General features: G+C 43.3%; 16 pseudogenes; all 16 read left to right on the top strand.

The window, feature by feature from the left end:
* Nucleotides 1-77: 77 nt before the first annotated feature.
* Nucleotides 78-342, top strand: LOC130340568 (U2 spliceosomal RNA; annotated as a pseudogene).
* A 1,441-nt stretch (nt 343-1,783) lies between these two features.
* On the top strand, nt 1,784-2,049 carry LOC130340776 (U2 spliceosomal RNA; annotated as a pseudogene).
* Nucleotides 2,050-3,498: 1,449 nt separating this feature from the next.
* LOC130339828 (U2 spliceosomal RNA) lies at nt 3,499-3,762 on the top strand (annotated as a pseudogene).
* A 1,472-nt stretch (nt 3,763-5,234) lies between these two features.
* On the top strand, nt 5,235-5,498 carry LOC130339817 (U2 spliceosomal RNA; annotated as a pseudogene).
* A 1,427-nt stretch (nt 5,499-6,925) lies between these two features.
* Nucleotides 6,926-7,190, top strand: LOC130340535 (U2 spliceosomal RNA; annotated as a pseudogene).
* A 1,484-nt stretch (nt 7,191-8,674) lies between these two features.
* LOC130339884 (U2 spliceosomal RNA) lies at nt 8,675-8,938 on the top strand (annotated as a pseudogene).
* A 1,465-nt stretch (nt 8,939-10,403) lies between these two features.
* On the top strand, nt 10,404-10,667 carry LOC130339807 (U2 spliceosomal RNA; annotated as a pseudogene).
* Nucleotides 10,668-12,126: 1,459 nt separating this feature from the next.
* Nucleotides 12,127-12,391, top strand: LOC130341062 (U2 spliceosomal RNA; annotated as a pseudogene).
* A 1,464-nt stretch (nt 12,392-13,855) lies between these two features.
* Nucleotides 13,856-14,120, top strand: LOC130340524 (U2 spliceosomal RNA; annotated as a pseudogene).
* A 1,473-nt stretch (nt 14,121-15,593) lies between these two features.
* LOC130338062 (U2 spliceosomal RNA) lies at nt 15,594-15,862 on the top strand (annotated as a pseudogene).
* A 1,461-nt stretch (nt 15,863-17,323) lies between these two features.
* LOC130340935 (U2 spliceosomal RNA) lies at nt 17,324-17,588 on the top strand (annotated as a pseudogene).
* Nucleotides 17,589-19,048: 1,460 nt separating this feature from the next.
* On the top strand, nt 19,049-19,312 carry LOC130339798 (U2 spliceosomal RNA; annotated as a pseudogene).
* A 1,422-nt stretch (nt 19,313-20,734) lies between these two features.
* LOC130342251 (U2 spliceosomal RNA) lies at nt 20,735-20,999 on the top strand (annotated as a pseudogene).
* A 1,453-nt stretch (nt 21,000-22,452) lies between these two features.
* Nucleotides 22,453-22,717, top strand: LOC130340924 (U2 spliceosomal RNA; annotated as a pseudogene).
* A 1,460-nt stretch (nt 22,718-24,177) lies between these two features.
* On the top strand, nt 24,178-24,441 carry LOC130339791 (U2 spliceosomal RNA; annotated as a pseudogene).
* Nucleotides 24,442-25,863: 1,422 nt separating this feature from the next.
* On the top strand, nt 25,864-26,128 carry LOC130342231 (U2 spliceosomal RNA; annotated as a pseudogene).
* Nucleotides 26,129-27,001: the final 873 nt, after the last annotated feature.

The raw sequence follows: 27,001 nt of genomic DNA, 5'->3' as shown, positions 1-27,001 counted from the left end.
CCAGCCTTCCTTCCATTCCTATGAGTAATGTGAGTGCTCATGAAGGGGACATGGTTGGGTCCACCCCTTTCCCGGTTATCCCCTCTAGGCCTTTTGGCTTAGATCAAGTGTAAAAAAAGAAAGGATCTTGCGACAGATTGCATCCTGAGGCACGTTTTTTTTTTGTGTGAATACTTGCACTTGGGTGACTTGTGAGCACATACAGATACATACGTTCCCTATCTGGGGACCATAAATTAAATGGATTTTTGAGAAAGGGAGCTGATTTGGAAGCTTGCTTCTGTCGCCCTATGCATTGACCCGATGTGGCAGTATCTTCGGGTAGTGAACAGTGCACCACCCCATTCCAGTGTTAAACAAGAAAGATTCTCATTTAATCCTCCGTGGGTGAGAATTTGAGTTTGAGAATTGGAGACCAAAATGATGAGTTGCACTGACTGGTTTATGAACGTCTATTCATTTAGCGTTTTAATGACCATGTTTGCACACTGATTGATGTAAAAAAATAAAATAAAACTAAATAATAATAATCTAGCACACCTGTGCAGGTTTGACATGACATGACAGGTAGCTGTCTTGTGGGTGGTGCTGAATCCTGTTAAATGACATGAGGGTCTCATGCCTATACACAAGGGTGTGTCATTGCTGTTGCTTGACCATGCATTGGTTTCTGTGGTCAGTGAATGATAAAAACAAAATTTACCATCCATTGATGGATGGGAAATCCGCCATGAGGCATTTGTTTTTAGAAACTGCTGCTCACAATGTTGCAATGGAGTGTCTCCATCTGCTGGTGGTATTGGAAAGGCATTAGTGCTATGACAGGGTCTGAAGAAGAAGAAGAAGAAGACGGAAAAAAAATATATATAAAAAGAAAAAGAGAGAGAGAGAGAGAGACTGACTTAGTGAGCGAGTGAGTGAGAGAGTGAGAGTGAGTGAGAGTGAATGAGTGAGTGAGTGAGTGAGAACAAATGAGTTAAAGCAAGTGAGTGAGAGAGATCGAATGAATGAAAGTCTGAATGACAGAAAGAAAAAAGGATGAAGAAAGAAGCATGAAGAAAAAAAAATGTATATGGAGTTGCTGACATGAGTGCAATCTACAAAGCCGTTGAGGCTGATCCTCATGGGAGGAATATTGCACCAGGACCCTTAGCACTTTTAAAATGCCATTCAATGCCACGGGCTAGATGTAAACTGCAGATGACCATGTTGTGGTAGTTACCATGGATACCCAAGTGATGTGTGAGCTAACACATAGGCCCAACAGATTCCAAGAAGGCCAGAATCACCAGCGGCACCACCATCGATTGTCAGGTCACCCGGATTCAGCAAATACCAGAGTCCAAAATGATGCAGGTTTATACTGTTAATTTTCAGTTTATCGTTACAGTTGGTGTTATTCAATGTCGGAAGGGACGCAGCTACAGCCAGTGGGGTAACTAGAGACAGGCAGGCAGCTATGTGCAACAAAGGTAGGCGTGTTGTTTTCATATGCAGATCTGAAATATTGTCTTATATGCAAGAGGAGGAGTGATGGGGGTTCAGGCAAAAGCCAGGCTATGGATTGCATTGCTAAATGCTCCATCAGAGTGCAATGGTCGCCTGTCCTTTTTTTAAGTGATGATGTGGGTTTAGCCTGTGCTGTATGTATGTATGGGTGGCTGACTGCCACCCACCCAGAAAGTGTATGGGAGGCTGGTTGGCTGCCAGCCTTCCTTCCATTCCTATGAGTAATGTGAGTGCTCATGAAGGGGACATGGTTGGGTCCACCCCTTTCCCGGTTATCCCCTCTAGGCCTTTTGGCTTAGATCAAGTGTAAAAAAAGAAAGGATCTTGCGACAGATTGCATCCTGAGGCACGTTTTTTTTTTTGTGTGAATACTTGCACTTGGGTGACTTGTGAGCACATACAGATACATACGTTCCCTATCTGGGGACCATAAATTAAATGGATTTTTGAGAAAGGGAGCTGATTTGGAAGCTTGCTTCTGTCGCCCTATGCATTGACCCGATGTGGCAGTATCTTCGGGTAGTGAACAGTGCACCACCCCATTCCAGTGTTAAACAAGAAAGATTCTCATTTAATCCTCCGTGGGTGAGAATTTGAGTTTGAGAATTGGAGACCAAAATGATGAGTTGCACTGACTGGTTTATGAACGTCTATTCATTTAGCGTTTTAATGACCATGTTTGCACACTGATTGGTGTAAAAAAATAAAATAAAACTAAATAATAATAATCTAGCACACCTGTGCAGGTTTGACATGACATGACAGGTAGCTGTCTTGTGGGTGGTGCTGAATCCTGTTAAATGACATGAGGGTCTCATGCCTATACACAAGGGTGTGTCATTGCTGTTGCTTGACCATGCATTGGTTTCTGTGGTCAGTGAATGATAAAAACAAAATTTACCATCCATTGATGGATGGGAAATCCGCCATGAGGCATTTGTTTTTAGAAACTGCTGCTCACAACCAATGTTGCAATGGAGTGTCTCCATCTGCTGGTGGTATTGGAAAGGCATTAGTGCTATGACAGGGTCTGAAGAAGAAGAAGAAGAAGACGGAAAAAAAATATATATAAAAAGAAAAAGAGAGAGAGAGAGAGAGAGAGACTGACTTAGTGAGCGAGTGAGTGAGAGAGTGAGAGTGAGTGAGAGTGAATGAGTGAGTGAGTGAGTGAGAACAAATGAGTTAAAGCAAGTGAGTGAGAGAGATCGAATGAATGAAAGTCTGAATGACAGAAAGAAAAAAGGATGAAGAAAGAAGCATGAAGAAAAAAAAATGTATATGGAGTTGCTGACATGAGTGCAATCTACAAAGCCGTTGAGGCTGATCCTCATGGGAGGAATATTGCACCAGGACCCTTAGCACTTTTAAAATGCCATTCAATGCCACGGGCTAGATGTAAACTGCAGATGACCATGTTGTGGTAGTTACCATGGATACCCAAGTGATGTGTGAGCTAACACATAGGCCCAACAGATTCCAAGAAGGCCAGAATCACCAGCGGCACCACCATCGATTGTCAGGTCACCCGGATTCAGCAAATACCAGAGTCCAAAATGATGCAGGTTTATACTGTTAATTTTCAGTTTATCGTTACAGTTGGTGTTATTCAATGTCGGAAGGGACGCAGCTACAGCCAGTGGGGTAACTAGAGACAGGCAGGCAGCTATGTGCAACAAAGGTAGGCGTGTTGTTTTCATATGCAGATCTGAAATATTGTCTTATATGCAAGAGGAGGAGTGATGGGGGTTCAGGCAAAAGCCAGGCTATGGATTGCATTGCTAAATGCTCCATCAGAGTGCAATGGTCGCCTGTCCTTTTTTTAAGTGATGATGTGGGTTTAGCCTGTGCTGTATGTATGTATGGGTGGCTGACTGCCACCCACCCAGAAAGTGTATGGGAGGCTGGTTGGCTGCCAGCCTTCCTTCCATTCCTATGAGTAATGTGAGTGCTCATGAAGGGGACATGGTTGGGTCCACCCCTTTCCCGGTTATCCCCTCTAGGCCTTTTGGCTTAGATCAAGTGTAAAAAAAGAAAGGATCTTGCGACAGATCGCATCCTGAGGCACGTTTTTTTTTGTGTGAATACTTGCACTTGGGTGACTTGTGAGCACATACTGATACATACGTTCCCTATCTGGGGACCATAAATTAAATGGATTTTTGAGAAAGGGAGCTGATTTGGAAGCTTGCTTCTGTCGCCCTATGCATTGACCCGATGTGGCAGTATCTTCGGGTAGTGAACAGTGCACCACCCCATTCCAGTGTTAAACAAGAAAGATTCTCATTTAATCCTCCGTGGGTGAGAATTTGAGTTTGAGAATTGGAGACCAAAATGATGAGTTGCACTGACTGGTTTATGAACGTCTATTCATTTAGCGTTTTAATGACCATGTTTGCACACTGATTGGTGTAAAAAAATAAAATAAAACTAAATAATAATAATCTAGCACACCTGTGCAGGTTTGACATGACATGACAGGTAGCTGTCTTGTGGGTGGTGCTGAATCCTGTTAAATGACATGAGGGTCTCATGCCTATACACAAGGGTGTGTCATTGCTGTTGCTTGACCATGCATTGGTTTCTGTGGTCAGTGAATGATAAAAACAAAATTTACCATCCATTGATGGATGGGAAATCCGCCATGAGGCATTTGTTTTTAGAAACTGCTGCTCACAACCAATGTTGCAATGGAGTGTCTCCATCTGCTGGTGGTATTGGAAAGGCATTAGTGCTATGACAGGGTCTGAAGAAGAAGAAGAAGAAGAAGAAGACGGAAAAAAATATATATAAAAAGAAAAAGAGAGAGAGAGAGAGAGAGACTGACTTAGTGAGCGAGTGAGTGAGAGAGTGAGAGTGAGTGAGAGTGAATGAGTGAGTGAGTGATTGAGTGAGTGAGTGAGTGAGTGAGAACAAATGAGTTAAAGCAAGTGAGTGAGAGAGATCGAATGAATGAAAGTCTGAATGACAGAAAGAAAAAAGGATGAAGAAAGAAGCATGAAGAAAAAAAAATGTATATGGAGTTGCTGACATGAGTGCAATCTACAAAGCCGTTGAGGCTGATCCTCATGGGAGGATTATTGCACCAGGACCCTTAGCACTTTTAAAATGCCATTCAATGCCACGGGCTAGATGTAAACTGCAGATGACCATGTTGTGGTAGTTACCATGGATACCCAAGTGATGTGTGAGCTAACACATAGGCCCAACAGATTCCAAGAAGGCCAGAATCACCAGCGGCACCACCATCGATTGTCAGGTCACCCGGATTCAGCAAATACCAGAGTCCAAAATGATGCAGGTTTATACTGTTAATTTTCAGTTTATCGTTACAGTTGGTGTTATTCCATGTCGGAAGGGACGCAGCTACAGCCAGTGGGGTAACTAGAGACAGGCAGGCAGCTATGTGCAACAAAGGTAGGCGTGTTGTTTTCATATGCAGATCTGAAATATTGTCTTATATGCAAGAGGAGGAGTGATGGGGGTTCAGGCAAAAGCCAGGCTATGGATTGCATTGCTAAATGCTCCATCAGAGTGCAATGGTCGCCTGTCCTTTTTTTAAGTGATGATGTGGGTTTAGCCTGTGCTGTATGTATGTATGGGTGGCTGACTGCCACCCACCCAGAAAGTATATGGGAGGCTGGTTGGCTGCCAGCCTTCCTTCCATTCCTATAAGTAATGTGAGTGCTCATGAAGGGGACATGGTTGGGTCCACCCCTTTCCCGGTTATCCCCTCTAGGCCTTTTGGCTTAGATCAAGTGTAAAAAAAGAAAGGATCTTGCGACAGATCGCATCCTGAGGCACGTTTTTTTTTGTGTGAATACTTGCACTTGGGTGACTTGTGAGCACATACTGATACATACGTTCCCTATCTGGGGACCATAAATTAAATGGATTTTTGAGAAAGGGAGCTGATTTGGAAGCTTGCTTCTGTCGCCCTATGCATTGACCCGATGTGGCAGTATCTTCGGGTAGTGAACAGTGCACCACCCCATTCCAGTGTTAAACAAGAAAGATTCTCATTTAATCCTCCGTGGGTGAGAATTTGAGTTTGAGAATTGGAGACCAAAATGATGAGTTGCACTGACTGGTTTATGAACGTCTATTCATTTAGCGTTTTAATGACCATGTTTGCACACTGATTGGTGTAAAAAAATAAAATAAAACTAAATAATAATAATCTAGCACACCTGTGCAGGTTTGACATGACATGACAGGTAGCTGTCTTGTGGGTGGTGCTGAATCCTGTTAAATGACATGAGGGTCTCATGCCTATACACAAGGGTGTGTCATTGCTGTTGCTTGACCATGCATTGGTTTCTGTGGTCAGTGAATGATAAAAACAAAATTTACCATCCATTGATGGATGGGAAATCCGCCATGAGGCATTTGTTTTTAGAAACTGCTGCTCACAACCAATGTTGCAATGGAGTGTCTCCATCTGCTGGTGGTATTGGAAAGGCATTAGTGCTATGACAGGGTCTGAAGAAGAAGAAGAAGAAGAAGACGGAAAAAAATATATATAAAAAGAAAAAGAGAGAGAGAGAGAGACTGACTTAGTGAGCGAGTGAGTGAGAATGAGTGAGTGAGTGAGTGAGTGAGAACAAATGAGTTAAAGCAAGTGAGTGAGAGAGATCGAATGAATGAAAGTCTGAATGACAGAAAGAAAAAAGGATGAAGAAAGAAGCATGAAGAAAAAAAAATGTATATGGAGTTGCTGACATGAGTGCAATCTACAAAGCCGTTGAGGCTGATCCTCATGGGAGGAATATTGCACCAGGACCCTTAGCACTTTTAAAATGCCATTCAATGCCACGGGCTAGATGTAAACTGCAGATGACCATGTTGTGGTAGTTACCATGGATACCCAAGTGATGTGTGAGCTAACACATAGGCCCAACAGATTCCAAGAAGGCCAGAATCACCAGCGGCACCACCATCGATTGTCAGGTCACCCGGATTCAGCAAATACCAGAGTCCAAAATGATGCAGGTTTATACTGTTAATTTTCAGTTTATCGTTACAGTTGGTGTTATTCAATGTCGGAAGGGACGCAGCTACAGCCAGTGGGGTAACTAGAGACAGGCAGGCAGCTATGTGCAACAAAGGTAGGCGTGTTGTTTTCATATGCAGATCTGAAATATTGTCTTATATGCAAGAGGAGGAGTGATGGGGGTTCAGGCAAAAGCCAGGCTATGGATTGCATTGCTAAATGCTCCATCAGAGTGCAATGGTCGCCTGTCCTTTTTTTAAGTGATGATGTGGGTTTAGCCTGTGCTGTATGTATGTATGGGTGGCTGACTGCCACCCACCCAGAAAGTGTATGGGAGGCTGGTTGGCTGCCAGCCTTCCTTCCATTCCTATGAGTAATGTGAGTGCTCATGAAGGGGACATGGTTGGGTCCACCCCTTTCCCGGTTATCCCCTCTAGGCCTTTTGGCTTAGATCAAGTGTAAAAAAAGAAAGGATCTTGCGACAGATCGCATCCTGAGGCACGTTTTTTTTTTGTGTGAATACTTGCACTTGGGTGACTTGTGAGCACATACTGATACATACGTTCCCTATCTGGGGACCATAAATTAAATGGATTTTTGAGAAAGGGAGCTGATTTGGAAGCTTGCTTCTGTCGCCCTATGCATTGACCCGATGTGGCAGTATCTTCGGGTAGTGAACAGTGCACCACCCCATTCCAGTGTTAAACAAGAAAGATTCTCATTTAATCCTCCGTGGGTGAGAATTTGAGTTTGAGAATTGGAGACCAAAATGATGAGTTGCACTGACTGGTTTATGAACGTCTATTCATTTAGCGTTTTAATGACCATGTTTGCACACTGATTGGTGTAAAAAAATAAAATAAAACTAAATAATAATAATCTAGCACACCTGTGCAGGTTTGACATGACATGACAGGTAGCTGTCTTGTGGGTGGTGCTGAATCCTGTTAAATGACATGAGGGTCTCATGCCTATACACAAGGGTGTGTCATTGCTGTTGCTTGACCATGCATTGGTTTCTGTGGTCAGTGAATGATAAAAACAAAATTTACCATCCATTGATGGATGGGAAATCCGCCATGAGGCATTTGTTTTTAGAAACTGCTGCTCACAACCAATGTTGCAATGGAGTGTCTCCATCTGCTGGTGGTATTGGAAAGGCATTAGTGCTATGACAGGGTCTGAAGAAGAAGAAGAAGAAGAAGAAGAAGAAGAAGAAGACGGAAAAAAATATATATAAAAAGAAAAAGAGAGAGAGAGAGAGAGAGACTGACTTAGTGAGCGAGTGAGTGAGAGAGTGAGAGTGAGTGAGAGTGAATGAGTGAGTGAGTGATTGAGTGAGTGAGTGAGTGAGTGAGAACAAATAAGTTAAAGCAAGTGAGTGAGAGAGATCGAATGAATGAAAGTCTGAATGACAGAAAGAAAAAAGGATGAAGAAAGAAGCATGAAGAAAAAAAAATGTATATGGAGTTGCTGACATGAGTGCAATCTACAAAGCCGTTGAGGCTGATCCTCATGGGAGGATTATTGCACCAGGACCCTTAGCACTTTTAAAATGCCATTCAATGCCACGGGCTAGATGTAAACTGCAGATGACCATGTTGTGGTAGTTACCATGGATACCCAAGTGATGTGTGAGCTAACACATAGGCCCAACAGATTCCAAGAAGGCCAGAATCACCAGCGGCACCACCATCGATTGTCAGGTCACCCGGATTCAGCAAATACCAGAGTCCAAAATGATGCAGGTTTATACTGTTAATTTTCAGTTTATCGTTACAGTTGGTGTTATTCCATGTCGGAAGGGACGCAGCTACAGCCAGTGGGGTAACTAGAGACAGGCAGGCAGCTATGTGCAACAAAGGTAGGCGTGTTGTTTTCATATGCAGATCTGAAATATTGTCTTATATGCAAGAGGAGGAGTGATGGGGGTTCAGGCAAAAGCCAGGCTATGGATTGCATTGCTAAATGCTCCATCAGAGTGCAATGGTCACCTGTCCTTTTTTTAAGTGATGATGTGGGTTTAGCCTGTGCTGTATGTATGTATGGGTGGCTGACTGCCACCCACCCAGAGAGTGTATGGGAGGCTGGTTGGCTGCCAGCCTTCCTTCCATTCCTATGAGTAATGTGAGTGCTCATGAAGGGGACATGGTTGGGTCCACCCCTTTCCCGGTTATCCCCTCTAGGCCTTTTGGCTTAGATCAAGTGTAAAAAAAGAAAGGATCTTGCGACAGATCGCATCCTGAGGCATGTTTTTTTTTGTGTGAATACTTGCACTTGGGTGACTTGTGAGCACATACTGATACATACGTTCCCTATCTGGGGACCATAAATTAAATGGATTTTTGAGAAAGGGAGCTGATTTGGAAGCTTGCTTCTGTCGCCCTATGCATTGACCCGATGTGGCAGTATCTTCGGGTAGTGAACAGTGCACCACCCCATTCCAGTGTTAAACAAGAAAGATTCTCATTTAATCCTCCGTGGGTGAGAATTTGAGTTTGAGAATTGGAAACCAAAATGATGAGTTGCACTGACTGGTTTATGAACGTCTATTCATTTAGCGTTTTAATGACCATGTTTGCACACTGATTGGTGTAAAAAAATAAAATAAAACTAAATAATAATAATCTAGCACACCTGTGCAGGTTTGACATGACATGACAGGTAGCTGTCTTGTGGGTGGTGCTGAATCCTGTTAAATGACATGAGGGTCTCATGCCTATACACAAGGGTGTGTCATTGCTGTTGCTTGACCATGCATTGGTTTCTGTGGTCAGTGAATGATAAAAACAAAATTTACCATCCATTGATGGATGGGAAATCCGCCATGAGGCATTTGTTTTTAGAAACTGCTGCTCACAACCAATGTTGCAATGGAGTGTCTCCATCTGCTGGTGGTATTGGAAAGGCATTAGTGCTATGACAGGGTCTGAAGAAGAAGAAGAAGACGGAAAAAAATATATATAAAAAGAAAAAGAGAGAGAGAGAGAGAGAGAGACTGACTTAGTGAGCGAGTGAGTGAGAGAGTGAGAGTGAGTGAGAGTGAATGAGTGAGTGAGTGATTGAGTGAGTGAGTGAGTGAGTGAGAACAAATGAGTTAAAGCAAGTGAGTGAGAGAGATCGAATGAATGAAAGTCTGAATGACAGAAAGAAAAAAGGATGAAGAAAGAAGCATGAAGAAAAAAAAATGTATATGGAGTTGCTGACATGAGTGCAATCTACAAAGCCGTTGAGGCTGATCCTCATGGGAGGATTATTGCACCAGGACCCTTAGCACTTTTAAAATGCCATTCAATGCCACGGGCTAGATGTAAACTGCAGATGACCATGTTGTGGTAGTTACCATGGATACCCAAGTGATGTGTGAGCTAACACATAGGCCCAACAGATTCCAAGAAGGCCAGAATCACCAGCGGCACCACCATCGATTGTCAGGTCACCCGGATTCAGCAAATACCAGAGTCCAAAATGATGCAGGTTTATACTGTTAATTTTCAGTTTATCGTTACAGTTGGTGTTATTCCATGTCGGAAGGGACGCAGCTACAGCCAGTGGGGTAACTAGAGACAGGCAGGCAGCTATGTGCAACAAAGGTAGGCGTGTTGTTTTCATATGCAGATCTGAAATATTGTCTTATATGCAAGAGGAGGAGTGATGGGGGTTCAGGCAAAAGCCAGGCTATGGATTGCATTGCTAAATGCTCCATCAGAGTGCAATGGTCGCCTGTCCTTTTTTTAAGTGATGATGTGGGTTTAGCCTGTGCTGTATGTATGTATGGGTGGCTGACTGCCACCCACCCAGAAAGTGTATGGGAGGCTGGTTGGCTGCCAGCCTTCCTTCCATTCCTATGAGTAATGTGAGTGCTCATGAAGGGGACATGGTTGGGTCCACCCCTTTCCCGGTTATCCCCTCTAGGCCTTTTGGCTTAGATCAAGTGTAAAAAAAGAAAGGATCTTGCGACAGATCGCATCCTGAGGCACGTTTTTTTTTGTGTGAATACTTGCACTTGGGTGACTTGTGAGCACATACTGATACATACGTTCCCTATCTGGGGACCATAAATTAAATGGATTTTTGAGAAAGGGAGCTGATTTGGAAGCTTGCTTCTGTCGCCCTATGCATTGACCCGATGTGGCAGTATCTTCGGGTAGTGAACAGTGCACCACCCCATTCCAGTGTTAAACAAGAAAGATTCTCATTTAATCCTCTGTGGGTGAGAATTTGAGTTTGAGAATTGGAGACCAAAATGATGAGTTGCACTGACTGGTTTATGAACGTCTATTCATTTAGCGTTTTAATGACCATGTTTGCACACTGATTGGTGTAAAAAAATAAAATAAAACTAAATAATAATAATCTAGCACACCTGTGCAGGTTTGACATGACATGACAGGTAGCTGTCTTGTGGGTGGTGCTGAATCCTGTTAAATGACATGAGGGTCTCATGCCTATACACAAGGGTGTGTCATTGCTGTTGCTTGACCATGCATTGGTTTCTGTGGTCAGTGAATGATAAAAACAAAATTTACCATCCATTGATGGATGGGAAATCCGCCATGAGGCATTTGTTTTTAGAAACTGCTGCTCACAACCAATGTTGCAATGGAGTGTCTCCATCTGCTGGTGGTATTGGAAAGGCATTAGTGCTATGACAGGGTCTGAAGAAGAAGAAGAAGAAGAAGACGGAAAAAAATATATATAAAAAGAAAAAGAGAGAGAGAGAGAGAGACTGACTTAGTGAGCGAGTGAGTGAGAGAGTGAGAGTGAGTGAGAGTGAATGAGTGAGTGATTGAGTGAGTGAGTGAGTGAGAACAAATGAGTTAAAGCAAGTGAGTGAGAGAGATCGAATGAATGAAAGTCTGAATGACAGAAAGAAAAAAGGATGAAGAAAGAAGCATGAAGAAAAAAAAATGTATATGGAGTTGCTGACATGAGTGCAATCTACAAAGCCGTTGAGGCTGATCCTCATGGGAGGATTATTGCACCAGGACCCTTAGCACTTTTAAAATGCCATTCAATGCCACGGGCTAGATGTAAACTGCAGATGACCATGTTGTGGTAGTTACCATGGATACCCAAGTGATGTGTGAGCTAACACATAGGCCCAACAGATTCCAAGAAGGCCAGAATCACCAGCGGCACCACCATCGATTGTCAGGTCACCCGGATTCAGCAAATACCAGAGTCCAAAATGATGCAGGTTTATACTGTTAATTTTCAGTTTATCGTTACAGTTGGTGTTATTCCATGTCGGAAGGGACGCAGCTACAGCCAGTGGGGTAACTAGAGACAGGCAGGCAGCTATGTGCAACAAAGGTAGGCGTGTTGTTTTCATATGCAGATCTGAAATATTGTCTTATATGCAAGAGGAGGAGTGATGGGGGTTCAGGCAAAAGCCAGGCTATGGATTGCATTGCTAAATGCTCCATCAGAGTGCAATGGTCGCCTGTCCTTTTTTTAAGTGATGATGTGGGTTTAGCCTGTGCTGTATGTATGTATGGGTGGCTGACTGCCACCCACCCAGAAAGTGTATGGGAGGCTGGTTGGCTGCCAGCCTTCCTTCCATTCCTATGAGTAATGTGAGTGCTCATGAAGGGGACATGGTTGGGTCCACCCCTTTCCCGGTTATCCCCTCTAGGCCTTTTGGCTTAGATCAAGTGTAAAAAAAAGAAAGGATCTTGCGACAGATCGCATCCTGAGGCACGTTTTTTTTTGTGTGAATACTTGCACTTGGGTGACTTGTGAGCACATACTGATACATACGTTCCCTATCTGGGGACCATAAATTAAATGGATTTTTGAGAAAGGGAGCTGATTTGGAAGCTTGCTTCTGTCGCCCTATGCATTGACCCGATGTGGCAGTATCTTCGGGTAGTGAACAGTGCACCACCCCATTCCAGTGTTAAACAAGAAAGATTCTCATTTAATCCTCCGTGGGTGAGAATTTGAGTTTGAGAATTGGAGACCAAAATGATGAGTTGCACTGACTGGTTTATGAACGTCTATTCATTTAGCGTTTTAATGACCATGTTTGCACACTGATTGGTGTAAAAAAATAAAATAAAACTAAATAATAATAATCTAGCACACCTGTGCAGGTTTGACATGACATGACAGGTAGCTGTCTTGTGGGTGGTGCTGAATCCTGTTAAATGACATGAGGGTCTCATGCCTATACACAAGGGTGTGTCATTGCTGTTGCTTGACCATGCATTGGTTTCTGTGGTCAGTGAATGATAAAAACAAAATTTACCATCCATTGATGGATGGGAAATCCGCCATGAGGCATTTGTTTTTAGAAACTGCTGCTCACAACCAATGTTGCAATGGAGTGTCTCCATCTGCTGGTGGTATTGGAAAGGCATTAGTGCTATGACAGGGTCTGAAGAAGAAGAAGAAGAAGACGGAAAAAAATATATATAAAAAGAAAAAGAGAGAGAGAGAGAGAGACTGACTTAGTGAGCGAGTGAGTGAGAGAGTGAGAGTGAGTGAGAGTGAATGAGTGAATGAGTGATTGAGTGAGTGAGTGAGTGAGTGAGAACAAATGAGTTAAAGCAAGTGAGTGAGAGAGATCGAATGAATGAAAGTCTGAATGACAGAAAGAAAAAAGGATGAAGAAAGAAGCATGAAGAAAAAAAAATGTATATGGAGTTGCTGACATGAGTGCAATCTACAAAGCCGTTGAGGCTGATCCTCATGGGAGGATTATTGCACCAGGACCCTTAGCACTTTTAAAATGCCATTCAATGCCACGGGCTAGATGTAAACTGCAGATGACCATGTTGTGGTAGTTACCATGGATACCCAAGTGATGTGTGAGCTAACACATAGGCCCAACGGATTCCAAGAAGGCCAGAATCACCAGCGGCACCACCATCGATTGTCAGGTCACCCGGATTCAGCAAATACCAGAGTCCAAAATGATGCAGGTTTATACTGTTAATTTTCAGTTTATCGTTACAGTTGGTGTTATTCCATGTCGGAAGGGACGCAGCTACAGCCAGTGGGGTAACTAGAGACAGGCAGGCAGCTATGTGCAACAAAGGTAGGCGTGTTGTTTTCATATGCAGATCTGAAATATTGTCTTATATGCAAGAGGAGGAGTGATGGGGGTTCAGGCAAAAGCCAGGCTATGGATTGCATTGCTAAATGCTCCATCAGAGTGCAATGGTCGCCTGTCCTTTTTTTAAGTGATGATGTGGGTTTAGCCTGTGCTGTATGTATGTATGGGTGGCTGACTGCCACCCACCCAGAAAGTGTATGGGAGGCTGGTTGGCTGCCAGCCTTCCTTCCATTCCTATGAGTAATGTGAGTGCTCATGAAGGGGACATGGTTGGGTCCACCCCTTTCCCGGTTATCCCCTCTAGGCCTTTTGGCTTAGATCAAGTGTAAAAAAAGAAAGGATCTTGCGACAGATCGCATCCTGAGGCACGTTTTTTTTTTGTGTGAATACTTGCACTTGGGTGACTTGTGAGCACATACTGATACATACGTTCCCTATCTGGGGACCATAAATTAAATGGATTTTTGAGAAAGGGAGCTGATTTGGAAGCTTGCTTCTGTCGCCCTATGCATTGACCCGATGTGGCAGTATCTTCGGGTAGTGAACAGTGCACCACCCCATTCCAGTGTTAAACAAGAAAGATTCTCATTTAATCCTCCGTGGGTGAGAATTTGAGTTTGAGAATTGGAGACCAAAATGATGAGTTGCACTGACTGGTTTATGAACGTCTATTCATTTAGCGTTTTAATGACCATGTTTGCACACTGATTGGTGTAAAAAAATAAAATAAAACTAAATAATAATAATCTAGCACACCTGTGCAGGTTTGACATGACATGACAGGTAGCTGTCTTGTGGGTGGTGCTGAATCCTGTTAAATGACATGAGGGTCTCATGCCTATACACAAGGGTGTGTCATTGCTGTTGCTTGACCATGCATTGGTTTCTGTGGTCAGTGAATGATAAAAACAAAATTTACCATCCATTGATGGATGGGAAATCCGCCATGAGGCATTTGTTTTTAGAAACTGCTGCTCACAACCAATGTTGCAATGGAGTGTCTCCATCTGCTGGTGGTATTGGAAAGGCATTAGTGCTATGACAGGGTCTGAAGAAGAAGAAGAAGAAGACGGAAAAAAATATATATAAAAAGAAAAAGAGAGAGAGAGAGAGAGACTGACTTAGTGAGCGAGTGAGTGAGAGAGTGAGAGTGAGTGAGAGTGAATGAGTGAGTGAGTGATTGAGTGAGTGAGTGAGTGAGTGAGTGAGTGAGAACAAATGAGTTAAAGCAAGTGAGTGAGAGAGATCGAATGAATGAAAGTCTGAATGACAGAAAGAAAAAAGGATGAAGAAAGAAGCATGAAGAAAAAAAAATGTATATGGAGTTGCTGACATAAGTGCAATCTACAAAGCCGTTGAGGCTGATCCTCATGGGAGGATTATTGCACCAGGACCCTTAGCACTTTTAAAATGCCATTCAATGCCACGGGCTAGATGTAAACTGCAGATGACCATGTTGTGGTAGTTACCATGGATACCCAAGTGATGTGTGAGCTAACACATAGGCCCAACAGATTCCAAGAAGGCCAGAATCACCAGCGGCACCACCATCGATTGTCAGGTCACCCGGATTCAGCAAATACCAGAGTCCAAAATGATGCAGGTTTATACTGTTAATTTTCAGTTTATCGTTACAGTTGGTGTTATTCCATGTCGGAAGGGACGCAGCTACAGCCAGTGGGGTAACTAGAGACAGGCAGGCAGCTATGTGCAACAAAGGTAGGCGTGTTGTTTTCATATGCAGATCTGAAATATTGTCTTATATGCAAGAGGAGGAGTGATGGGGGTTCAGGCAAAAGCCAGGCTATGGATTGCATTGCTAAATGCTCCATCAGAGTGCAATGGTCGCCTGTCCTTTTTTTTAAGTGATGATGTGGGTTTAGCCTGTGCTGTATGTATGTATGGGTGGCTGACTGCCACCCAGCCAGAAAGTGAATGGGAGGCTGGTTGGCTGCCAGCCTTCCTTCCATTCCTATGAGTAATGTGAGTGCTCATGAAGGGGACATGGTTGGGTCCACCCCTTTCCCGGTTATCCCCTCTAGGCCTTTTGGCTTAGATCAAGTGTAAAAAAAGAAAGGATCTTGCGACAGATCGCATCCTGAGGCACGTTTTTTTTTTTTTTGTGTGAATACTTGCACTTGGGTGACTTGTGAGCACATACTGATACATACGTTCCCTATCTGGGGACCATAAATTAAATGGATTTTTGGGAAAGGGAGCTGATTTGGAAGCTTGCTTCTGTTGCCCTATGCATTGACCCGATGTGGCAGTATCTTCGGGTAGTGAACAGTGCACCACCCCATTCCAGTGTTAAACAAGAAAGATTCTCATTTAATCCTCCGTGGGTGAGAATTTGAGTTTGAGAATTGGAGACCAAAATGATGAGTTGCACTGACTGGTTTATGAACGTCTATTCATTTAGCGTTTTAATGACCATGTTTGCACACTGATTGGTGTAAAAAAATAAAATAAAACTAAATAATAATAATCTAGCACACCTGTGCAGGTTTGACATGACATGACAGGTAGCTGTCTTGTGGGTGGTGCTGAATCCTGTTAAATGACATGAGGGTCTCATGCCTATACACAAGGGTGTGTCATTGCTGTTGCTTGACCATGCATTGGTTTCTGTGGTCAGTGAATGATAAAAACAAAATTTACCATCCATTGATGGATGGGAAATCCGCCATGAGGCATTTGTTTTTAGAAACTGCTGCTCACAACCAATGTTGCAATGGAGTGTCTCCATCTGCTGGTGGTATTGGAAAGGCATTAGTGCTATGACAGGGTCTGAAGAAGAAGAAGAAGACGGAAAAAAATATATATAAAAAGAAAAAGAGAGAGAGAGAGAGAGAGAGACTGACTTAGTGAGCGAGTGAGTGAGAGAGTGAGAGTGAGTGAGAGTGAATGAGTGAGTGAGTGATTGAGTGAGTGAGTGAGTGAGTGAGAACAAATGAGTTAAAGCAAGTGAGTGAGAGAGATCGAATGAATGAAAGTCTGAATGACAGAAAGAAAAAAGGATGAAGAAAGAAGCATGAAGAAAAAAAAATGTATATGGAGTTGCTGACATGAGTGCAATCTACAAAGCCGTTGAGGCTGATCCTCATGGGAGGATTATTGCACCAGGACCCTTAGCACTTTTAAAATGCCATTCAATGCCACGGGCTAGATGTAAACTGCAGATGACCATGTTGTGGTAGTTACCATGGATACCCAAGTGATGTGTGAGCTAACACATAGGCCCAACAGATTCCAAGAAGGCCAGAATCACCAGCGGCACCACCATCGATTGTCAGGTCACCCGGATTCAGCAAATACCAGAGTCCAAAATGATGCAGGTTTATACTGTTAATTTTCAGTTTATCGTTACAGTTGGTGTTATTCCATGTCGGAAGGGACGCAGCTACAGCCAGTGGGGTAACTAGAGACAGGCAGGCAGCTATGTGCAACAAAGGTAGGCGTGTTGTTTTCATATGCAGATCTGAAATATTGTCTTATATGCAAGAGGAGGAGTGATGGGGGTTCAGGCAAAAGCCAGGCTATGGATTGCATTGCTAAATGCTCCATCAGAGTGCAATGGTCGCCTGTCCTTTTTTTAAGTGATGATGTGGGTTTAGCCTGTGCTGTATGTATGGGTGGCTGACTGCCACCCACCCAGAAAGTGTATGGGAGGCTGGTTGGCTGCCAGCCTTCCTTCCATTCCTATGAGTAATGTGAGTGCTCATGAAGGGGACATGGTTGGGTCCACCCCTTTCCCGGTTATCCCCTCTAGGCCTTTTGGCTTAGATCAAGTGTAAAAAAAAGAAAGGATCTTGCGACAGATCGCATCCTGAGGCACGTTTTTTTTTGTGTGAATACTTGCACTTGGGTGACTTGTGAGCACATACTGATACATACGTTCCCTATCTGGGGACCATAAATTAAATGGATTTTTGAGAAAGGGAGCTGATTTGGAAGCTTGCTTCTGTTGCCCTATGCATTGACCCGATGTGGCAGTATCTTCGGGTAGTGAACAGTGCACCACCCCATTCCAGTGTTAAACAAGAAAGATTCTCATTTAATCCTCCGTGGGTGAGAATTTGAGTTTGAGAATTGGAGACCAAAATGATGAGTTGCACTGACTGGTTTATGAACGTCTATTCATTTAGCGTTTTAATGACCATGTTTGCACACTGATTGGTGTAAAAAAATAAAATAAAACTAAATAATAATAATCTAGCACACCTGTGCAGGTTTGACATGACATGACAGGTAGCTGTCTTGTGGGTGGTGCTGAATCCTGTTAAATGACATGAGGGTCTCATGCCTATACACAAGGGTGTGTCATTGCTGTTGCTTGACCATGCATTGGTTTCTGTGGTCAGTGAATGATAAAAACAAAATTTACCATCCATTGATGGATGGGAAATCCGCCATGAGGCATTTGTTTTTAGAAACTGCTGCTCACAACCAATGTTGCAATGGAGTGTCTCCATCTGCTGGTGGTATTGGAAAGGCATTAGTGCTATGACAGGGTCTGAAGAAGAAGAAGAAGAAGACGGAAAAAAATATATATAAAAAGGAAAAGAGAGAGAGAGAGAGAGACAGACTTAGTGAGCGAGTGAGTGAGAGAGTGAGAGTGAGTGATAGTGAATGAGTGAGTGAGTGATTGAGTGAGTGAGTGAGTGAGAACAAATGAGTTAAAGCAAGTGAGTGAGAGAGATCGAATGAATGAAAGTCTGAATGACAGAAAGAAAAAAGGATGAAGAAAGAAGCATGAAGAAAAAAAAATGTATATGGAGTTGCTGACATGAATGCAATCTACAAAGCCGTTGAGGCTGATCCTCATGGGAGGATTATTGCACCAGGACCCTTAGCACTTTTAAAATGCCATTCAATGCCACGGGCTAGATGTAAACTGCAGATGACCATGTTGTGGTAGTTACCATGGATACCCAAGTGATGTGTGAGCTAACACATAGGCCCAACAGATTCCAAGAAGACCAGAATCACCAGCGGCACCACCATCGATTGTCAGGTCACCCGGATTCAGCAAATACCAGAGTCCAAAATGATGCAGGTTTATACTGTTAATTTTCAGTTTATCGTTACAGTTGGTGTTATTCCATGTCGGAAGGGACGCAGCTACAGCCAGTGGGGTAACTAGAGACAGGCAGGCAGCTATGTGCAACAAAGGTAGGCGTGTTGTTTTCATATGCAGATCTGAAATATTGTCTTATATGCAAGAGGAGGAGTGATGGGGGTTCAGGCAAAAGCCAGGCTATGGATTGCATTGCTAAATGCTCCATCAGAGTGCAATGGTCGCCTGTCCTTTTTTTAAGTGATGATGTGGGTTTAGCCTGTGCTGTATGTATGTATGGGTGGCTGACTGCCACCCACCCAGAAAGTGTATGGGAGGCTGGTTGGCTGCCATCCTTCCTTCCATTCCTATGAGTAATGTGAGTGCTCATGAAGGGGACATGGTTGGGTCCACCCCTTTCCCGGTTATCCCCTCTAGGCCTTTTGGCTTAGATCAAGTGTAAAAAAAGAAAGGATCTTGCGACAGATCGCATCCTGAGGCACGTTTTTTTTTGTGTGAATACTTGCACTTGGGTGACTTGTGAGCACATACTGATACATACGTTCCCTATCTGGGGACCATAAATTAAATGGATTTTTGAGAAAGGGAGCTGATTTGGAAGCTTGCTTCTGTCGCCCTATGCATTGACCCGATGTGGCAGTATCTTCGGGTAGTGAACAGTGCACCACCCCATTCCAGTGTTAAACAAGAAAGATTCTCATTTAATCCTCCGTGGGTGAGAATTTGAGTTTGAGAATTGGAGACCAAAATGATGAGTTGCACTGACTGGTTTATGAACGTCTATTCATTTAGCATTTTAATGACCATGTTTGCACACTGATTGGTGTAAAAAAATAAAATAAAACTAAATAATAATAATCTAGCACACCTGTGCAGGTTTGACATGACATGACAGGTAGCTGTCTTGTGGGTGGTGCTGAATCCTGTTAAATGACATGAGGGTCTCATGCCTATACACAAGGGTGTGTCATTGCTGTTGCTTGACCATTCATTGGTTTCTGTGGTCAGTGAATGATAAAAACAAAATTTACCATCCATTGATGGATGGGAAATCCGCCATGAGGCATTTGTTTTTAGAAACTGCTGCTCACAACCAATGTTGCAATGGAGTGTCTCCATCTGCTGGTGGTATTGGAAAGGCATTAGTGCTATGACAGGGTCTGAAGAAGAAGAAGAAGAAGACGGAAAAAAATATATATAAAAAGAAAGAGAGAGAGAGTGAGAGTGAGTGAGAGTGAATGAGTGAGTGAGTGATTGAGTGAGTGAGTGAGTGAGAACAAATGAGTTAAAGCAAGTGAGTGAGAGAGATCGAATGAATGAAAGTCTGAATGACAGAAAGAAAAAAGGATGAAGAAAGAAGCATGAAGAAAAAAAAATGTATATGGAGTTGCTGACATGAGTGCAATCTACAAAGCCGTTGAGGCTGATCCTCATGGGAGGATTATTGCACCAGGACCCTTAGCACTTTTAAAATGCCATTCAATGCCACGGGCTAGATGTAAACTGCAGATGACCATGTTGTGGTAGTTACCATGGATACCCAAGTGATGTGTGAGCTAACACATAGGCCCAACAGATTCCAAGAAGGCCAGAATCACCAGCGGCACCACCATCGATTGTCAGGTCACCCGGATTCAGCAAATACCAGAGTCCAAAATGATGCAGGTTTATACTGTTAATTTTCAGTTTATCGTTACAGTTGGTGTTATTCCATGTCGGAAGGGACGCAGCTACAGCCAGTGGGGTAACTAGAGACAGGCAGGCAGCTATGTGCAACAAAGGTAGGCGTGTTGTTTTCATATGCAGATCTGAAATATTGTCTTATATGCAAGAGGAGGAGTGATGGGGGTTCAGGCAAAAGCCAGGCTATGGATTGCATTGCTAAATGCTCCATCAGAGTGCAATGGTCGCCTGTCCTTTTTTTAAGTGATGATGTGGGTTTAGCCTGTGCTGTATGTATGTATGGGTGGCTGACTGCCACCCACCCAGAAAGTGTATGGGAGGCTGGTTGGCTGCCAGCCTTCCTTCCATTCCTATGAGTAATGTGAGTGCTCATGAAGGGGACATGGTTGGGTCCACCCCTTTCCCGGTTATCCCCTCTAGGCATTTTGGCTTAGATCAAGTGTAAAAAAAGAAAGGATCTTGCGACAGATCGCATCCTGAGGCACGTTTTTTTTTTGTGTGAATACTTGCACTTGGGTGACTTGTGAGCACATACTGATACATACGTTCCCTATCTGGGGACCATAAATTAAATGGATTTTTGAGAAAGGGAGCTGATTTGGAAGCTTGCTTCTGTCGCCCTATGCATTGACCCGATGTGGCAGTATCTTCGGGTAGTGAACAGTGCACCACCCCATTCCAGTGTTAAACAAGAAAGATTCTCATTTAATCCTCCGTGGGTGAGAATTTGAGTTTGAGAATTGGAGACCAAAATGATGAGTTGCACTGACTGGTTTATGAACGTCTATTCATTTAGCGTTTTAATGACCATGTTTGCACACTGATTGGTGTAAAAAAATAAAATAAAACTAAATAATAATAATCTAGCACACCTGTGCAGGTTTGACATGACATGACAGGTAGCTGTCTTGTGGGTGGTGCTGAATCCTGTTAAATGACATGAGGGTCTCATGCCTATACACAAGGGTGTGTCATTGCTGTTGCTTGACCATGCATTGGTTTCTGTGGTCAGTGAATGATAAAAACAAAATTTACCATCCATTGGTGGATGGGAAATCCGCCATGAGGCATTTGTTTTTAGAAACTGCTGCTCACAACCAATGTTGCAATGGAGTGTCTCCATCTGCTGGTGGTATTGGAAAGGCATTAGTGCTATGACAGGGTCTGAAGAAGAAGAAGAAGACGGAAAAAAATATATATAAAAAGAAAAAGAGAGAGAGAGAGAGAGAGAGACTGACTTAGTGAGCGAGTGAGTGAGAGAGTGAGAGTGAGTGAGAGTGAATGAGTGAGTGAGTGAGTGAGTGAGTGAGTGAGAACAAATGAGTTAAAGCAAGTGAGTGAGAGAGATCGAATGAATGAAAGTCTGAATGACAGAAAGAAAAAAGGATGAAGAAAGAAGCATGAAGAAAAAAAAATGTATATGGAGTTGCTGACATGAGTGCAATCTACAAAGCCGTTGAGGCTGATCCTCATGGGAGGATTATTGCACCAGGACCCTTAGCACTTTTAAAATGCCATTCAATGCCACGGGCTAGATGTAAACTGCAGATGACCATGTTGTGGTAGTTACCATGGATACCCAAGTGATGTGTGAGCTAACACATAGGCCCAACAGATTCCAAGAAGGCCAGAATCACCAGCGGCACCACCATCGATTGTCAGGTCACCCGGATTCAGCAAATACCAGAGTCCAAAATGATGCAGGTTTATACTGTTAATTTTCAGTTTATCGTTACAGTTGGTGTTATTCCATGTCGGAAGGGACGCAGCTACAGCCAGTGGGGTAACTAGAGACAGGCAGGCAGCTATGTGCAACAAAGGTAGGCGTGTTGCTTTCATATGCAGATCTGAAATATTGTCTTATATGCAAGAGGAGGAGTGATGGGGGTTCAGGCAAAAGCCAGGCTATGGATTGCATTGCTAAATGCTCCATCAGAGTGCAATGGTCGCCTGTCCTTTTTTTAAGTGATGATGTGGGTTTAGCCTGTGCTGTATGTATGGGTGGCTGACTGCCACCCACCCAGAAAGTGTATGGGAGGCTGGTTGGCTGCCAGCCTTCCTTCCATTCCTATGAGTAATGTGAGTGCTCATGAAGGGGACATGGTTGGGTCCACCCCTTTCCCGGTTATCCCCTCTAGGCCTTTTGGCTTAGATCAAGTGTAAAAAAAAGAAAGGATCTTGCGACAGATCGCATCCTGAGGCACGTTTTTTTTTGTGTGAATACTTGCACTTGGGTGACTTGTGAGCACATACTGATACATACGTTCCCTATCTGGGGACCATAAATTAAATGGATTTTTGAGAAAGGGAGCTGATTTGGAAGCTTGCTTCTGTTGCCCTATGCATTGACCCGATGTGGCAGTATCTTCGGGTAGTGAACAGTGCACCACCCCATTCCAGTGTTAAACAAGAAAGATTCTCATTTAATCCTCCGTGGGTGAGAATTTGAGTTTGAGAATTGGAGACCAAAATGATGAGTTGCACTGACTGGTTTATGAACGTCTATTCATTTAGCGTTTTAATGACCATGTTTGCACACTGATTGGTGTAAAAAAATAAAATAAAACTAAATAATAATAATCTAGCACACCTGTGCAGGTTTGACATGACATGACAGGTAGCTGTCTTGTGGGTGGTGCTGAATCCTGTTAAATGACATGAGGGTCTCATGCCTATACACAAGGGTGTGTCATTGCTGTTGCTTGACCATGCATTGGTTTCTGTGGTCAGTGAATGATAAAAACAAAATTTACCATCCATTGATGGATGGGAAATCCGCCATGAGGCATTTGTTTTTAGAAACTGCTGCTCACAACCAATGTTGCAATGGAGTGTCTCCATCTGCTGGTGGTATTGGAAAGGCATTAGTGCTATGACAGGGTCTGAAGAAGAAGAAGAAGAAGACGGAAAAAAATATATATAAAAAGGAAAAGAGAGAGAGAGAGAGAGACAGACTTAGTGAGCGAGTGAGTGAGAGAGTGAGAGTGAGTGATAGTGAATGAGTGAGTGAGTGATTGAGTGAGTGAGTGAGTGAGAACAAATGAGTTAAAGCAAGTGAGTGAGAGAGATCGAATGAATGAAAGTCTGAATGACAGAAAGAAAAAAGGATGAAGAAAGAAGCATGAAGAAAAAAAAATGTATATGGAGTTGCTGACATGAATGCAATCTACAAAGCCGTTGAGGCTGATCCTCATGGGAGGATTATTGCACCAGGACCCTTAGCACTTTTAAAATGCCATTCAATGCCACGGGCTAGATGTAAACTGCAGATGACCATGTTGTGGTAGTTACCATGGATACCCAAGTGATGTGTGAGCTAACACATAGGCCCAACAGATTCCAAGAAGACCAGAATCACCAGCGGCACCACCATCGATTGTCAGGTCACCCGGATTCAGCAAATACCAGAGTCCAAAATGATGCAGGTTTATACTGTTAATTTTCAGTTTATCGTTACAGTTGGTGTTATTCCATGTCGGAAGGGACGCAGCTACAGCCAGTGGGGTAACTAGAGACAGGCAGGCAGCTATGTGCAACAAAGGTAGGCGTGTTGTTTTCATATGCAGATCTGAAATATTGTCTTATATGCAAGAGGAGGAGTGATGGGGGTTCAGGCAAAAGCCAGGCTATGGATTGCATTGCTAAATGCTCCATCAGAGTGCAATGGTCGCCTGTCCTTTTTTTAAGTGATGATGTGGGTTTAGCCTGTGCTGTATGTATGTATGGGTGGCTGACTGCCACCCACCCAGAAAGTGTATGGGAGGCTGGTTGGCTGCCATCCTTCCTTCCATTCCTATGAGTAATGTGAGTGCTCATGAAGGGGACATGGTTGGGTCCACCCCTTTCCCGGTTATCCCCTCTAGGCCTTTTGGCTTAGATCAAGTGTAAAAAAAGAAAGGATCTTGCGACAGATCGCATCCTGAGGCACGTTTTTTTTTGTGTGAATACTTGCACTTGGGTGACTTGTGAGCACATACTGATACATACGTTCCCTATCTGGGGACCATAAATTAAATGGATTTTTGAGAAAGGGAGCTGATTTGGAAGCTTGCTTCTGTCGCCCTATGCATTGACCCGATGTGGCAGTATCTTCGGGTAGTGAACAGTGCACCACCCCATTCCAGTGTTAAACAAGAAAGATTCTCATTTAATCCTCCGTGGGTGAGAATTTGAGTTTGAGAATTGGAGACCAAAATGATGAGTTGCACTGACTGGTTTATGAACGTCTATTCATTTAGCATTTTAATGACCATGTTTGCACACTGATTGGTGTAAAAAAATAAAATAAAACTAAATAATAATAATCTAGCACACCTGTGCAGGTTTGACATGACATGACAGGTAGCTGTCTTGTGGGTGGTGCTGAATCCTGTTAAATGACATGAGGGTCTCATGCCTATACACAAGGGTGTGTCATTGCTGTTGCTTGACCATTCATTGGTTTCTGTGGTCAGTGAATGATAAAAACAAAATTTACCATCCATTGATGGATGGGAAATCCGCCATGAGGCATTTGTTTTTAGAAACTGCTGCTCACAACCAATGTTGCAATGGAGTGTCTCCATCTGCTGGTGGTATTGGAAAGGCATTAGTGCTATGACAGGGTCTGAAGAAGAAGAAGAAGAAGACGGAAAAAAATATATATAAAAAGAAAGAGAGAGAGAGTGAGAGTGAGTGAGAGTGAATGAGTGAGTGAGTGATTGAGTGAGTGAGTGAGTGAGAACAAATGAGTTAAAGCAAGTGAGTGAGAGAGATCGAATGAATGAAAGTCTGAATGACAGAAAGAAAAAAGGATGAAGAAAGAAGCATGAAGAAAAAAAAATGTATATGGAGTTGCTGACATGAGTGCAATCTACAAAGCCGTTGAGGCTGATCCTCATGGGAGGATTATTGCACCAGGACCCTTAGCACTTTTAAAATGCCATTCAATGCCACGGGCTAGATGTAAACTGCAGATGACCATGTTGTGGTAGTTACCATGGATACCCAAGTGATGTGTGAGCTAACACATAGGCCCAACAGATTCCAAGAAGGCCAGAATCACCAGCGGCACCACCATCGATTGTCAGGTCACCCGGATTCAGCAAATACCAGAGTCCAAAATGATGCAGGTTTATACTGTTAATTTTCAGTTTATCGTTACAGTTGGTGTTATTCCATGTCGGAAGGGACGCAGCTACAGCCAGTGGGGTAACTAGAGACAGGCAGGCAGCTATGTGCAACAAAGGTAGGCGTGTTGTTTTCATATGCAGATCTGAAATATTGTCTTATATGCAAGAGGAGGAGTGATGGGGGTTCAGGCAAAAGCCAGGCTATGGATTGCATTGCTAAATGCTCCATCAGAGTGCAATGGTCGCCTGTCCTTTTTTTAAGTGATGATGTGGGTTTAGCCTGTGCTGTATGTATGTATGGGTGGCTGACTGCCACCCACCCAGAAAGTGTATGGGAGGCTGGTTGGCTGCCAGCCTTCCTTCCATTCCTATGAGTAATGTGAGTGCTCATGAAGGGGACATGGTTGGGTCCACCCCTTTCCCGGTTATCCCCTCTAGGCATTTTGGCTTAGATCAAGTGTAAAAAAAGAAAGGATCTTGCGACAGATCGCATCCTGAGGCACGTTTTTTTTTTGTGTGAATACTTGCACTTGGGTGACTTGTGAGCACATACTGATACATACGTTCCCTATCTGGGGACCATAAATTAAATGGATTTTTGAGAAAGGGAGCTGATTTGGAAGCTTGCTTCTGTCGCCCTATGCATTGACCCGATGTGGCAGTATCTTCGGGTAGTGAACAGTGCACCACCCCATTCCAGTGTTAAACAAGAAAGATTCTCATTTAATCCTCCGTGGGTGAGAATTTGAGTTTGAGAATTGGAGACCAAAATGATGAGTTGCACTGACTGGTTTATGAACGTCTATTCATTTAGCGTTTTAATGACCATGTTTGCACACTGATTGGTGTAAAAAAATAAAATAAAACTAAATAATAATAATCTAGCACACCTGTGCAGGTTTGACATGACATGACAGGTAGCTGTCTTGTGGGTGGTGCTGAATCCTGTTAAATGACATGAGGGTCTCATGCCTATACACAAGGGTGTGTCATTGCTGTTGCTTGACCATGCATTGGTTTCTGTGGTCAGTGAATGATAAAAACAAAATTTACCATCCATTGGTGGATGGGAAATCCGCCATGAGGCATTTGTTTTTAGAAACTGCTGCTCACAACCAATGTTGCAATGGAGTGTCTCCATCTGCTGGTGGTATTGGAAAGGCATTAGTGCTATGACAGGGTCTGAAGAAGAAGAAGAAGACGGAAAAAAATATATATAAAAAGAAAAAGAGAGAGAGAGAGAGAGAGAGAGACTGACTTAGTGAGCGAGTGAGTGAGAGAGTGAGAGTGAGTGAGAGTGAATGAGTGAGTGAGTGATTGAGTGAGTGAGTGAGTGAGTGAGAACAAATGAGTTAAAGCAAGTGAGTGAGAGAGATCGAATGAATGAAAGTCTGAATGACAGAAAGAAAAAAGGATGAAGAAAGAAGCATGAAGAAAAAAAAATGTATATGGAGTTGCTGACATGAGTGCAATCTACAAAGCCGTTGAGGCTGATCCTCATGGGAGGATTATTGCACCAGGACCCTTAGCACTTTTAAAATGCCATTCAATGCCACGGGCTAGAT

Source organism: Hyla sarda, chromosome 1 (genome assembly GCF_029499605.1).
Source record: "Hyla sarda isolate aHylSar1 chromosome 1, aHylSar1.hap1, whole genome shotgun sequence".
NCBI lineage: Eukaryota > Metazoa > Chordata > Amphibia > Anura > Hylidae > Hyla > Hyla sarda.
This window is presented reverse-complemented; position numbering and strand designations above follow the sequence as displayed.